The following is a 15049-nucleotide window of genomic DNA, read 5'->3' as shown; positions in this document are numbered from 1 at the left end:
GCACCCGGAATGTTCCTCCAAATAGCTCATGGACAAGAAGTCGTAGGCTGCCGCTGAGATGTCCCAATTACCCAGGATACCATGCGCCGCTCCACACGCCATGATCCGGACACCAGAACAGGACAACTCGTGAGACACTAAGGGCCGCATCAGTCGATCGAAATCCGGCACCGGAGACACCATGTTGGTCAAGCACAAATCCAGAGGCCATTCAAAGGGACAATCCAGGCAGTGTAATACAGGTTGTACGCAGGTGAAGTAGGAATACCTGAAGGATAATCCATAAGCCAGGCTCAAAGTCGCCAATGGCAAAGTACCATAGAAGTCAAGCATCCTATCACGAAGAAGATGCAGACGGGACAGGTGCTCGTGTGGCACAGTAGGAGCAGCCATTCCGTAGTATGAAAAGTAAAAGCAGCACACCTGCCACCAGCGCCAGAAGCAGCGGAACACCTCCAAAGATGCTCGAGAACAGTGAATGAACAAATGCCGGAATGACACCAAAAATAGTTTGGAAAGAGGTCACGAGACCCGAGCCCCACATGTTAAAAAAATTGAGCCAGGCCGGTCGTGGACGAGGCATTGATAATACTTTGGATCAAAGAGCCGAAATGCAGGGGGAGGTCAGTATTCAGAGGCGCCTGTTCCTCAGTGCGCGTAGTAGCAACGTGAAGGACAAATATTTCACGAGAGGAAGTCAAAGGCACCTCTTTGTGGGACAATGGCGCTCTATTCTGCTCAACTTGTTGGACTCTGCTTTCAAGGTTGGAATCGAAGGCCAGATGGAAACATCCCGCCGCCCATGCGGGGGTGGAAGAAGAACAGTATTGCAGCAGACAACTTTATGCGAGACAGTTATGTACGGGATTACCACTCACATCCCGCAGCAAACTTCATTAATCATAATTAAATGAATACCGTTTGCAAGCACAGTGAAAGAAGGTGTAATCACAGGCACTGGGATACCTCGTAGGACGCACGCCAAAATCGGGGCTTGTACATTGCATGCGCCGTGTACTTGCATGTGCCTATTGTCTCATGTATGAATCCTAGAAGTGAGAGTGCTAGAGCTAATATCTATAACGGCTTAGGCCTTCTCCATGTTTGCTTGGTCAATAGCTCTCAGTCTGGAAGCCGCCTCACTGTGCGACAACTTGCAGACCTCGTTGTAAATAGCATACGCGCACCTTTTGGTTCTGCCACCCACGGGACCATTCACAACATCATTCCATTCGGTATGCACATTGATGGAGTGGGTGGACTTCCTGATCCTGTAGATGTGCTCTGTGTCAGCTGGTGGACAGAGTGGGATGTGTGTCCCATCAATGCAGCCAATATAATGGTGGAAGAAATTCCTGAAGGAACGGGACAGGCAACTCTGGGATACACCACCCACCGCAGCTGTCACCACCTGAGAAATGCCGGATGCCAGCAGATGTGGGCTGCAGAGCACCTGCACATGTGGGGGTATGGCGTGCGCCCTTCTTATTGGCTGGTCCAGGAGTGGGTGCGGGTCCCTGATTGAGTCCATGATGGTTTCGGGGTGTAGCCTGTACCTCTCATGTATCTCTGCATCAGTCAGCTGGAATAGTGTGATGCGCTGTCTGTGGATGCGTTCCTTCCGTCGCCAAACCCTCAGTCCTGCTGCCTGTAGACGTAGGCGCCTTGCAATGACGTACATAGCTGCCAGGGTGTCCACGCTGTTGCATTTTGGGATTGCTTAGCTGCACTGTTGTTGGTTACCACCTGCTTTCAATCCGTGTTAATTACCGACTCTTATTTACCGATTTTCTTGGATTTCTTAATTACCGAGTGCTCCTACATGTCATTTTAACTGTTTACCACTTCATATTTACCGATTTGGTAAATATGAATCGGTATTTTAGCATTCGGTAACTATGAATCGGTATTTACCGCCTCATATTTACCGAACAGTGGTTTTTGGACTCCTACATCTCACTTGTCTGAATACCGGTCGGTAACGGCATATTTACCGAAAATCGGCCGTTACCGACCGGTATTTCGCTACCTACATGAGGCCCTTAGTGTCCCACTAGTGTAGCTCACCTGTATCCAGTATGTATTTCCAATACTAAGTGTCCCACACCTGTATGTATTTCCAATACTAAGTGTCCCACACCTGTATCCAGTATGTATTTCCAATACTAAGTGTCCCACTGGCGTAGCTCACCTGTAGCCAGTATGTATTTCCAAGCCTAAGTGTCCCACACCTGTATCCAGTATGTATTTCCAATACTAAGTGTCCCACTGGCGTAGCTCACCTGTAGCCAGTATGTATTTCCAAGCCTAAGTGTCCCACACCTGTATCCAGTATGTATTTCCAATGCTAAGTGTCCCACTAGTGTAGCTCACCTGTATGTATTTCCAATACTAAGTGTCCCACTAGTGTAGCTCACCTGTATTCAGTATGTATTTCCAAGCCTAAGTGTCCCACTAGTGTATCTCACCTGTATCCAGTATGTATTTCCAATACTAAGTGTCCCACTAGTGTAGCTCACCTGTATCCAGTATGTATTTTCAATACTAAGTGTCCCACTAGTGTAGCTCACCTGTATCCAGTATGTATTTCCAATACTAAGTGTAGCTCACCTGTAGCCAGTATGTATTTCCAAGCCTAAGTGTCCCACACCTGTATCCAGTATGTATTTCCAATGCTAAGTGTCCCACTAGTGTAGCTCACCTGTATGTATTTCCAATACTAAGTGTCACACTAGTGTAGCTCACCTGTATTCAGTATGTATTTCCAAGCCTAAGTGTCCCACTAGTGTATCTCACCTGTATCCAGTATGTATTTCCAATACTAAGTGTCCCACTAGTGTAGCTCACCTGTATCCAGTATGTATTTCCAATACTAAGTGTCCCACCAGTGTGGCTCACCTGTATGTATTTCCAATACTAAGTGTAGCTCACCTGTATTCAGTATGTATTTTCAATACTAAGTGTCACACTAGTGTAGCTCACCTGTATGTATTTCCAATACTAAGTGTAGCTCACCTGTATTCAGTATGTATTTCCAATACTAAGTGTCCCACTAGTGTAGCTCACCTGTATCCAGTATGTATTTTCAATACTAAGTGTCACACTAGTGTAGCTCACCTGTATCCAGTATGTATTTCCAATACTAAGTGCCCCACTAGTGTAGCTCACCTGTATCCAGTATGTATTTCCAATACTAAGTGTCCCACTGGCGTAGCTCACCTGTATGTATTTCCAATACTAAGTGTAGCTCACCTGTATTCAGTATGTATTTTCAATACTAAGTGTCCCACTAGTGTAGCTCACCTGTATTCAGTATGTATTTCCAAGCCTAAGTGTCCCACTAGTGTAGCTCACCTGTATCCAGTATGTATTTTCAATACTAAGTGTCACACTAGTGTAGCTCACCTGTATCCAGTATGTATTTTCAATACTAAGTGTCCCACTAGTGTAGCTCACCTGTATGTATTTCCAAGCCTAAGTGTCCCACTAGTGTAGCTCACCTGTATCCAGTATGTATTTCCAATACTAAGTGTAGCTCACCTGTATCCAGTATGTATTTTCAATACTAAGTGTCCCACTAGTGTAGCTCACCTGTATCCAGTATGTATTTTCAATACTAAGTGTCCCACTAGTGTAGCTCACCTGTAGCCAGTATGTATTTCCAATACTAAGTGTAGCTCACCTGTATCCAGTATGTATTTTCAATACTAAGTGTCCCACTAGTGTAGCTCACCTGTATCCAGTATGTATTTCCAATACTAAGTGTCCCACTAGTGTAGCTCACCTGTAGCCAGTATGTATTTCCAATACTAAGTGCCCCACTAGTGTATCTCACCTGTAGCCAGTATGTATTTCCAATACTAAGTGTCCCACTAGTGTAGCTCACCTGTATCCAGTATGTATTTCCAATACTAAGTGTCCCACCAGTGTAGCTCACCTGTATGTATTTCCAATACTAAGTGTCCCACTAGTGTGGCTCACCTGTATGTATTTCCAATACTAAGTGTAGCTCACCTGTATTCAGTATGTATTTTCAATACTAAGTGTCCCACTAGTGTAGCTCACCTGTATCCCACCAGTGTAGCTCACCTGTATGTATTTCCAATACTAAGTGTAGCTCACCTGTATTCAGTATGTATTTTCAATACTAAGTGTCCCACTAGTGTAGCTCACCTGTATCCAGTATGTATTTCCAATACTAAGTGTCCCACCAGTGTGGCTCACCTGTATGTATTTCCAATACTAAGTGTAGCTCACCTGTATTCAGTATGTATTTCCAATACTAAGTGCCCCACTAGTGTAGCTCACCTGTATCCAGTATGTATTTCCAATACTAAGTGCCCCACTAGTGTAGCTCACCTGTAGCCAGTATGTATTTCCAATACTAAGTGCCCCACTAGTGTATCTCACCTGTAGCCAGTATGTATTTCCAATACTAAGTGCCCCACTAGTGTAGCTCACCTGTAGCCAGTATGTATTTCCAATACTAAGTGTCCCACCAGTGTGGCTCACCTGTATGTATTTCCAATACTAAGTGTCCCACCAGTGTGGCTCACCTGTATGTATTTCCAATACTAAGTGTCACACTAGTGTAGCTCACCTGTATGTATTTCCAATACTAAGTGTCCCACACCTGTATGTATTTCCAATACTAAGTGTCCCACCAGTTAGCTCACCTGTATCCAGTATGTATTTCCAATACAAAGTGTCCCACACCTGTATGTATTTCCAATGCTAAGTGTCCCACTAGTGTAGCTCACCTGTATTCAGTATGTATTTCCAAGCCTAAGTGTCCCACTAGTGTATCTCACCTGTATCCAGTATGTATTTCCAATACTAAAAGTGTCCCACTAGTGTAGCTCACCTGTATCCAGTATGTATTTTCAATACTAAGTGTCCCACTAGTGTAGCTCACCTGTATCCAGTATGTATTTCCAATACTAAGTGTCCCACTAGTGTAGCTCACCTGTATCCCACCAGTGTAGCTCACCTGTATGTATTTCCAATACTAAGTGTCCCACACCTGTATCCAGTATGTATTTCCAATACTAGGTGTAGCTCACCTGTATCCAGTATGTATTTCCAATACTAAGTGTCCCACCAGTGTAGCTCACCTGTATGTATTTCCAATACTAAGTGTCCCACTAGTGTGGCTCACCTGTATGTATTTCCAATACTAAGTGTAGCTCACCTGTATTCAGTATGTATTTCCAATACTAAGTTTCCCACTAGTGTATCTCACCTGTAGCCAGTATGTATTTCCAATACTAAGTGCCCCACTAGTGTAGCTCACCTGTAGCCAGTATGTATTTCCAATACTAAGTGCCCCACTAGTGTATCTCACCTGTAGCCAGTATGTATTTCCAATACTAAGTGTCCCACTAGTGTAGCTCACCTGTATTCAGTATGTATTTCCAAGCCTAAGTGTCCCACTAGTGTATCTCACCTGTATCCAGTATGTATTTCCAATACTAAGTGTCCCACTAGTGTAGCTCACCTGTATCCAGTATGTATTTTCAATACTAAGTGTCCCACTAGTGTAGCTCACCTGTATCCAGTATGTATTTCCAATACTAAGTGTAGCTCACCTGTATCCAGTATGTATTTCCAATACTAAGTGTCCCACTGGCGTAGCTCACCTGTATGTATTTCCAATACTAAGTGTAGCTCACCTGTATTCAGTATGTATTTTCAATACTAAGTGTCCCACTAGTGTAGCTCACCTGTATCCAGTATGTATTTCCAATACTAAGTGTAGTTCACCTGTATCCAGTATGTATTTTCAATACTAAGTGTCCCACTAGTGTAGCTCACCTGTATCCAGTATGTATTTTCAATACTAAGTGTCCCACTAGTGTAGCTCACCTGTATCCAGTATGTATTTCCAATACTAAGTGTAGCTCACCTGTATCCAGTATGTATTTTCAATACTAAGTGTCCCACTAGTGTAGCTCACCTGTAGCCAGTATGTATTTCCAATACTAAGTGTCCCACCTGTATGTATTTCCAATACTAAGTGTCCCACTAGTGTAGCTCACCTGTATCCAGTATGTATTTCCAATACTAAGTGTCCCACTAGTGTAGCTCACCTGTATCCCACCAGTGTAGCTCACCTGTATGTATTTCCAATACTAAGTGCCCCACTAGTGTATCTCACCTGTATCCAGTATGTATTTCCAATACTAAGTGTCCCACTAGTGTAGCTCACCTGTATGTATTTCCAATACTAAGTTTCCCACTAGTGTATCTCACCTGTATCCAGTATGTATTTCCAATACTAAGTGTCCCACTAGTGTAGCTCACCTGTATCCAGTATGTATTTCCAATACTAAGTGTCCCACCAGTGTAGCTCACCTGTATCCCACCAGTGTAGCTCACCTGTATGTATTTCCAATACTAAGTGTCCCACACCTGTATCCAGTATGTATTTCCAATACTAAGTGTCCCACTAGTGTAGCTCACCTGTATCCAGTATGTATTTCCAATACTAAGTGTCCCACCAGTGTGGCTCACCTGTATGTATTTCCAATACTAAGTGTAGCTCACCTGTATTCAGTATGTATTTTCAATACTAAGTGTCCCACTAGTGTAGCTCACCTGTATCCCACCAGTGTAGCTCACCTGTATGTATTTCCAATACTAAGTGTCCCACACCTGTATCCAGTATGTATTTCCAATACTAAGTGTCCCACTAGTGTAGCTCACCTGTATCCAGTATGTATTTCCAATACTAAGTGTCCCACCAGTGTGGCTCACCTGTATGTATTTCCAATACTAAGTGTAGCTCACCTGTATTCAGTATGTATTTCCAATACTAAGTGCCCCACTAGTGTAGCTCACCTGTATCCAGTATGTATTTCCAATACTAAGTGCCCCACTAGTGTATCTCACCTGTAGCCAGTATGTATTTCCAATACTAAGTGCCCCACTAGTGTATCTCACCTGTAGCCAGTATGTATTTCCAATACTAAGTGTCCCACTAGTGTATCTCACCTGTATCCAGTATGTATTTCCAATACTAAGTGTCCCACTAGTGTAGCTCACCTGTAGCCAGTATGTATTTCCAATACTAAGTTTCCCACTAGTGTATCTCACCTGTATCCAGTATGTATTTCCAATACTAAGTGTCCCACTAGTGTAGCTCACCTGTATCCAGTATGTATTTCCAATACTAAGTGTCCCACCAGTGTAGCTCACCTGTATGTATTTCCAATACTAAGTGTCCCACTAGTGTGGCTCACCTGTATGTATTTCCAAAACTAAGTGTAGCTCACCTGTATTCAGTATGTATTTTCAATACTAAGTGTCCCACTAGTGTAGCTCACCTGTATCCCACCAGTGTAGCTCACCTGTATGTATTTCCAATACTAAGTGTAGCTCACCTGTATTCAGTATGTATTTTCAATACTAAGTGTCCCACTAGTGTAGCTCACCTGTATCCAGTATGTATTTCCAATACTAAGTGTCCCACCAGTGTGGCTCACCTGTATGTATTTCCAATACTAAGTGTAGCTCACCTGTATTCAGTATGTATTTCCAATACTAAGTGCCCCACTAGTGTAGCTCACCTGTATCCAGTATGTATTTCCAATACTAAGTGCCCCACTAGTGTAGCTCACCTGTAGCCAGTATGTATTTCCAATACTAAGTGCCCCACTAGTGTATCTCACCTGTAGCCAGTATGTATTTCCAATACTAAGTGCCCCACTAGTGTAGCTCACCTGTAGCCAGTATGTATTTCCAATACTAAGTGTCCCACCAGTGTGGCTCACCTGTATGTATTTCCAATACTAAGTGTCCCACCAGTGTGGCTCACCTGTATGTATTTCCAATACTAAGTGTCACACTAGTGTAGCTCACCTGTATGTATTTCCAATACTAAGTGTCCCACACCTGTATGTATTTCCAATACTAAGTGTCCCACCAGTGTAGCTCACCTGTATCCAGTATGTATTTCCAATACAAAGTGTCCCACTAGTGTAGCTCACCTGTATCCAGTATGTATTTTCAATACTAAGTGTCCCACTAGTGTAGCTCACCTGTATCCAGTATGTATTTCCAATACTAAGTGTCCCACTAGTGTAGCTCACCTGTATCCCACCAGTGTAGCTCACCTGTATGTATTTCCAATACTAAGTGTCCCACACCTGTATCCAGTATGTATTTCCAATACTAGGTGTAGCTCACCTGTATCCAGTATGTATTTCCAATACTAAGTGTCCCACCAGTGTAGCTCACCTGTATGTATTTCCAATACTAAGTGTCCCACTAGTGTGGCTCACCTGTATGTATTTCCAATACTAAGTGTAGCTCACCTGTATTCAGTATGTATTTCCAATACTAAGTTTCCCACTAGTGTATCTCACCTGTAGCCAGTATGTATTTCCAATACTAAGTGCCCCACTAGTGTAGCTCACCTGTAGCCAGTATGTATTTCCAATACTAAGTGCCCCACTAGTGTATCTCACCTGTAGCCAGTATGTATTTCCAATACTAAGTGTCCCACTAGTGTAGCTCACCTGTAGCCAGTATGTATTTCCAATACTAAGTGTCCCACCAGTGTGGCTCACCTGTATGTATTTCCAATACTAAGTGTAGCTCACCTGTATTTTCAATACTAAGTGTCACACTAGTGTAGCTCACCTGTATGTATTTCCAATACTAAGTGCCCCACTAGTGTAGCTCACCTGTATCCAGTATGTATTTCCAATACTAAGTGCCCCACTAGTGTAGCTCACCTGTAGCCAGTATGTATTTTCAATACTAAGTGTCCCACACCTGTATCCAGTATGTATTTCCAATACTAGGTGTAGCTCACCTGTATCCAGTATGTATTTCCAATACTAAGTGTCCCACTAGTGTAGCTCACCTGTATCCAGTATGTATTTTCAATACTAAGTGCCCCACTAGTGTAGCTCACCTGTAGCCAGTATGTATTTCCAATACTAAGTGCCCCACTAGTGTATCTCACCTGTAGCCAGTATGTATTTCCAATACTAAGTGCCCCACTACTGTAGCTCACCTGTATCCAGTATGTATTTCCAATACTAAGTGCCCCACTAGTGTAGCTCACCTGTAGCCAGTATGTATTTCCAATACTAAGTGTCCCACTAGTGTAGCTCACCTGTATCTAGTATGTATTTCCAAGCCTAAGTGTCCCACCAGTGTAGCTCACCTGTATCCAGTATGTATTTCCAATACTAAGTGTCCCACACCTGTATGTATTTCCAATACTAAGTGTCCCACCAGTGTAGCTCACCTGTATCCAGTATGTATTTCCAATACAAAGTGTCCCACTAGTGTAACTCACCTGTATCCAGTATGTATTTCCAATACTAAGTGTAGCTCACCTGTATTCAGTATGTATTTTCAATACTAAGTGTCCCACCAGTGTAGCTCACCTGTATCCAGTATGTATTTCCAATACTAGGTGTAGCTCACCTGTATCCAGTATGTATTTTCAATACTAAGTGTCCCACCAGTGTAGCTCACCTGTATGTATTTCCAATACTAAGTGTCCCACACCTGTATCCAGTATGTATTTCCAATACTAGGTGTAGCTCACCTGTATCCAGTATGTATTTTCAATACTAAGTGTCACACTAGTGTAGCTCACCTGTATGTATTTCCAATACTAAGTGCCCCACTAGTGTAGCTCACCTGTATCTAGTATGTATTTCCAAGCCTAAGTGTCCCACTAGTGTAGCTCACCTGTATCCAGTATGTATTTCTAATACTAAGTGTCCCACCAGTGTAGCTCACCTGTATCCAGTATGTATTTCCAATACTAAGTGTCCCACCAGTGTAGCTCACCTGTATCCAGTATGTATTTCCAATACTAAGTGTCCCACACCTGTATGTATTTCCAATGCTAAGTGTCCCACTAGTGTAGCTCACCTGTATGTATTTCCAATACTAAGTGTCACACTAGTGTAGCTCACCTGTAGCCAGTATGTATTTCCAATACTAAGTGCCCCACTAGTGTATCTCACCTGTAGCCAGTATGTATTTCCAATACTAAGTGCCCCACTAGTGTAGCTCACCTGTATCCAGTATGTATTTCCAATACTAAGTGTCCCACCAGTGTAGCTCACCTGTATCCAGTATGTATTTCCAATACTAAGTGTCCCACACCTGTATCCAGTATGTATTTCCAATACTAGGTGTAGCTCACCTGTATCCAGTATGTATTTCCAATACTAAGTGCCCCACTAGTGTAGCTCACCTGTATCCAGTATGTATTTCCAATACTAAGTGCCCCACTAGTGTAGCTCACCTGTAGCCAGTATGTATTTTCAATACTAAGTGTCCCACACCTGTATCCAGTATGTATTTCCAATACTAGGTGTAGCTCACCTGTATCCAGTATGTATTTCCAATACTAAGTGTCCCACTAGTGTAGCTCACCTGTATCCAGTATGTATTTTCAATACTAAGTGCCCCACTAGTGTAGCTCACCTGTAGCCAGTATGTATTTCCAATACTAAGTGCCCCACTAGTGTAGCTCACCTGTAGCCAGTATGTATTTTCAATACTAAGTGTCCCACACCTGTATCCAGTATGTATTTCCAATACTAGGTGTAGCTCACCTGTATCCAGTATGTATTTCCAATACTAAAAGTGTCCCACTAGTGTAGCTCACCTGTATCCAGTATGTATTTCCAATACTAAGTGTCCCACTAGTGTAGCTCACCTGTATCCCACCAGTGTAGCTCACCTGTATGTATTTCCAATACTAAGTGTCCCACACCTGTATCCAGTATGTATTTCCAATACTAGGTGTAGCTCACCTGTATCCAGTATGTATTTCCAATACTAAGTGTCCCACCAGTGTAGCTCACCTGTATTCAGTATGTATTTTCAATACTAAGTGTCCCACCAGTGTAGCTCACCTGTATCCAGTATGTATTTCCAATACTAGGTGTAGCTCACCTGTATCCAGTATGTATTTTCAATACTAAGTGTCCCACCAGTGTAGCTCACCTGTATGTATTTCCAATACTAAGTGTCCCACACCTGTATCCAGTATGTATTTCCAATACTAGGTGTAGCTCACCTGTATCCAGTATGTATTTTCAATACTAAGTGTCACACTAGTGTAGCTCACCTGTATGTATTTCCAATACTAAGTGCCCCACTAGTGTAGCTCACCTGTATCTAGTATGTATTTCCAAGCCTAAGTGTCCCACTAGTGTAGCTCACCTGTATCCAGTATGTATTTCCAATACTAAGTGTCCCACCAGTGTAGCTCACCTGTATCCAGTATGTATTTCCAATACTAAGTGTCCCACCAGTGTAGCTCACCTGTATCCAGTATGTATTTCCAATACTAAGTGTCCCACACCTGTATGTATTTCCAATGCTAAGTGTCCCACTAGTGTAGCTCACCTGTATGTATTTCCAATACTAAGTGTCACACTAGTGTAGCTCACCTGTAGCCAGTATGTATTTCCAATACTAAGTGCCCCACTAGTGTATCTCACCTGTAGCCAGTATGTATTTCCAATACTAAGTGCCCCACTAGTGTAGCTCACCTGTATCCAGTATGTATTTCCAATACTAAGTGTCCCACCAGTGTAGCTCACCTGTATCCAGTATGTATTTCCAATACTAAGTGTCCCACACCTGTATCCAGTATGTATTTCCAATACTAGGTGTAGCTCACCTGTATCCAGTATGTATTTCCAATACTAAGTGCCCCACTAGTGTATCTCACCTGTAGCCAGTATGTATTTCCAATACTAAGTGTCCCACCAGTGTGGCTCACCTGTATGTATTTCCAATACTAAGTGTCCCACTAGTGTAGCTCACCTGTATGTATTTCCAATACTAAGTGCCACACTAGTGTAGCTCACCTGTATTCAGTATGTATTTTCAATACTAAGTGTCCCACACCTGTATCCAGTATGTATTTCCAATACTAGGTGTAGCTCACCTGTATCCAGTATGTATTTCCAATACTAAGTGTCCCACTAGTGTAGCTCACCTGTATCCAGTATGTATTTTCAATACTAAGTGCCCCACTAGTGTAGCTCACCTGTAGCCAGTATGTATTTCCAATACTAAGTGCCCCACTAGTGTATCTCACCTGTAGCCAGTATGTATTTCCAATACTAAGTGCCCCACTAGTGTAGCTCACCTGTATCCAGTATGTATTTCCAATACTAAGTGCCCCACTAGTGTAGCTCACCTGTAGCCAGTATGTATTTCCAATACTAAGTGTCCCACTAGTGTAGCTCACCTGTATCTAGTATGTATTTCCAAGCCTAAGTGTCCCACTAGTGTAGCTCACCTGTATCCAGTATGTATTTCCAATACTAAGTGTCCCACCAGTGTGGCTCACCTGTATGTATTTCCAATACTAAGTGTAGCTCACCTGTATTCAGTATGTATTTTCAATACTAAGTGTCCCACTAGTGTAGCTCACCTGTATCCCACCAGTGTAGCTCACCTGTATGTATTTCCAATACTAAGTGTCCCACACCTGTATCCAGTATGTATTTCCAATACTAAGTGTCCCACTAGTGTAGCTCACCTGTATCCAGTATGTATTTCCAATACTAAGTGTCCCACCAGTGTGGCTCACCTGTATGTATTTCCAATACTAAGTGTAGCTCACCTGTATCCAGTATGTATTTCCAATACTAAGTGCCCCACTAGTGTATCTCACCTGTAGCCAGTATGTATTTCCAATACTAAGTGTCCCACTAGTGTAGCTCACCTGTATCCAGTATGTATTTCCAATACTAAGTGCCCCACTAGTGTAGCTCACCTGTAGCCAGTATGTATTTCCAATACTAAGTGCCCCACTAGTGTAGCTCACCTGTATCCAGTATGTATTTCCAATACTAAGTGTCCCACCAGTGTGGCTCACCTGTATGTATTTCCAATACTAAGTGTAGCTCACCTGTATTTTCAATACTAAGTGTCACACTAGTGTAGCTCACCTGTATGTATTTCCAATACTAAGTGCCCCACTAGTGTAGCTCACCTGTATCCAGTATGTATTTCCAATACTAAGTGCCCCACTAGTGTAGCTCACCTGTAGCCAGTATGTATTTTCAATACTAAGTGTCCCACACCTGTATCCAGTATGTATTTCCAATACTAGGTGTAGCTCACCTGTATCCAGTATGTATTTCCAATACTAAGTGTCCCACTAGTGTAGCTCACCTGTATCCAGTATGTATTTTCAATACTAAGTGCCCCACTAGTGTAGCTCACCTGTAGCCAGTATGTATTTCCAATACTAAGTGCCCCACTAGTGTATCTCACCTGTAGCCAGTATGTATTTCCAATACTAAGTGCCCCACTAGTGTAGCTCACCTGTATCCAGTATGTATTTCCAATACTAAGTGTCCCACACCTGTATGTATTTCCAATACTAAGTGTCCCACCAGTGTAGCTCACCTGTATCCAGTATGTATTTCCAATACAAAGTGTCCCACTAGTGTAACTCACCTGTATCCAGTATGTATTTCCAATACTAAGTGTCCCACTAGTGTGGCTCACCTGTATGTATTTCCAATACTAAGTGTAGCTCACCTGTATTCAGTATGTATTTTCAATACTAAGTGTCCCACCAGTGTAGCTCACCTGTATCCAGTATGTATTTCCAATACTAGGTGTAGCTCACCTGTATCCAGTATGTATTTTCAATACTAAGTGTCCCACCAGTGTAGCTCACCTGTATGTATTTCCAATACTAAGTGTCCCACACCTGTATCCAGTATGTATTTCCAATACTAGGTGTAGCTCACCTGTATCCAGTATGTATTTTCAATACTAAGTGTCACACTAGTGTAGCTCACCTGTATGTATTTCCAATACTAAGTGCCCCACTAGTGTAGCTCACCTGTATCTAGTATGTATTTCCAAGCCTAAGTGTCCCACTAGTGTAGCTCACCTGTATCCAGTATGTATTTCCAATACTAAGTGTCCCACTAGTGTAGCTCACCTGTATCCAGTATGTATTTCCAATACTAAGTGTCCCACCAGTGTGGCTCACCTGTATGTATTTCCAATACTAAGTGTAGCTCACCTGTATTTCCAATACTAAGTGTCCCACTAGTGTATCTCACCTGTATCCAGTATGTATTTCCAATACTAAGTGTCCCACTAGTGTAGCTCACCTGTATCCAGTATGTATTTCCAATACTAAGTGTCCCACCAGTGTGGCTCACCTGTATGTATTTCCAATACTAAGTGTAGCTCACCTGTAGCCAGTATGTATTTCCAATACTAAGTGTCCCACCAGTGTGGCTCACCTGTATGTATTTCCAATACTAAGTGTAGCTCACCTGTATTTTCAATACTAAGTGCCCCACTAGTGTAGCTCACCTGTATCCAGTATGTTTTTCCAATACTAAGTGTCCCACTAGTGTAGCTCACCTGTATCTAGTATGTATTTCCAAGCCTAAGTGTCCCACCAGTGTAGCTCACCTGTATCCAGTATGTATTTCCAATACTAAGTGTCCCACCAGTGTAGCTCACCTGTATCCAGTATGTATTTCCAATACAAAGTGTCCCACTAGTGTAGCTCACCTGTATGTATTTCCAATACTAAGTGTCACACTAGTGTAGCTCACCTGTATTCAGTATGTATTTCCAAGCCTAAGTGTCCCACTAGTGTATCTCACCTGTATCCAGTATGTATTTCCAATACTAAAAGTGTCCCACTAGTGTAGCTCACCTGTATCCAGTATGTATTTCCAATACTAAGTGTCCCACTAGTGTAGCTCACCTGTATCCCACCAGTGTAGCTCACCTGTATGTATTTCCAATACTAAGTGTCCCACACCTGTATCCAGTATGTATTTCCAATACTAGGTGTAGCTCACCTGTATCCAGTATGTATTTCCAATACTAAGTGTCCCACCAGTGTAGCTCACCTGTATCCAGTATGTATTTCCAATACTAAGTGTCCCACCAGTGTAGCTCACCTGTATCCAGTATGTATTTCCAATACTAAGTGCCCCACTAGTGTAGCTCACCTGTAGCCAGTATGTATTTCCAATACTAAGTGCCCCACTAGTGTATCTCACCTGTA

The sequence above is a fragment of the Triturus cristatus genome, chromosome 4_1 (genome assembly GCF_964204655.1).
Source record: "Triturus cristatus chromosome 4_1, aTriCri1.1, whole genome shotgun sequence".
In the NCBI taxonomy this organism is placed as follows: Eukaryota; Metazoa; Chordata; class Amphibia; order Caudata; family Salamandridae; genus Triturus; species Triturus cristatus.
Note: the sequence above shows the minus strand (reverse complement) of the source record.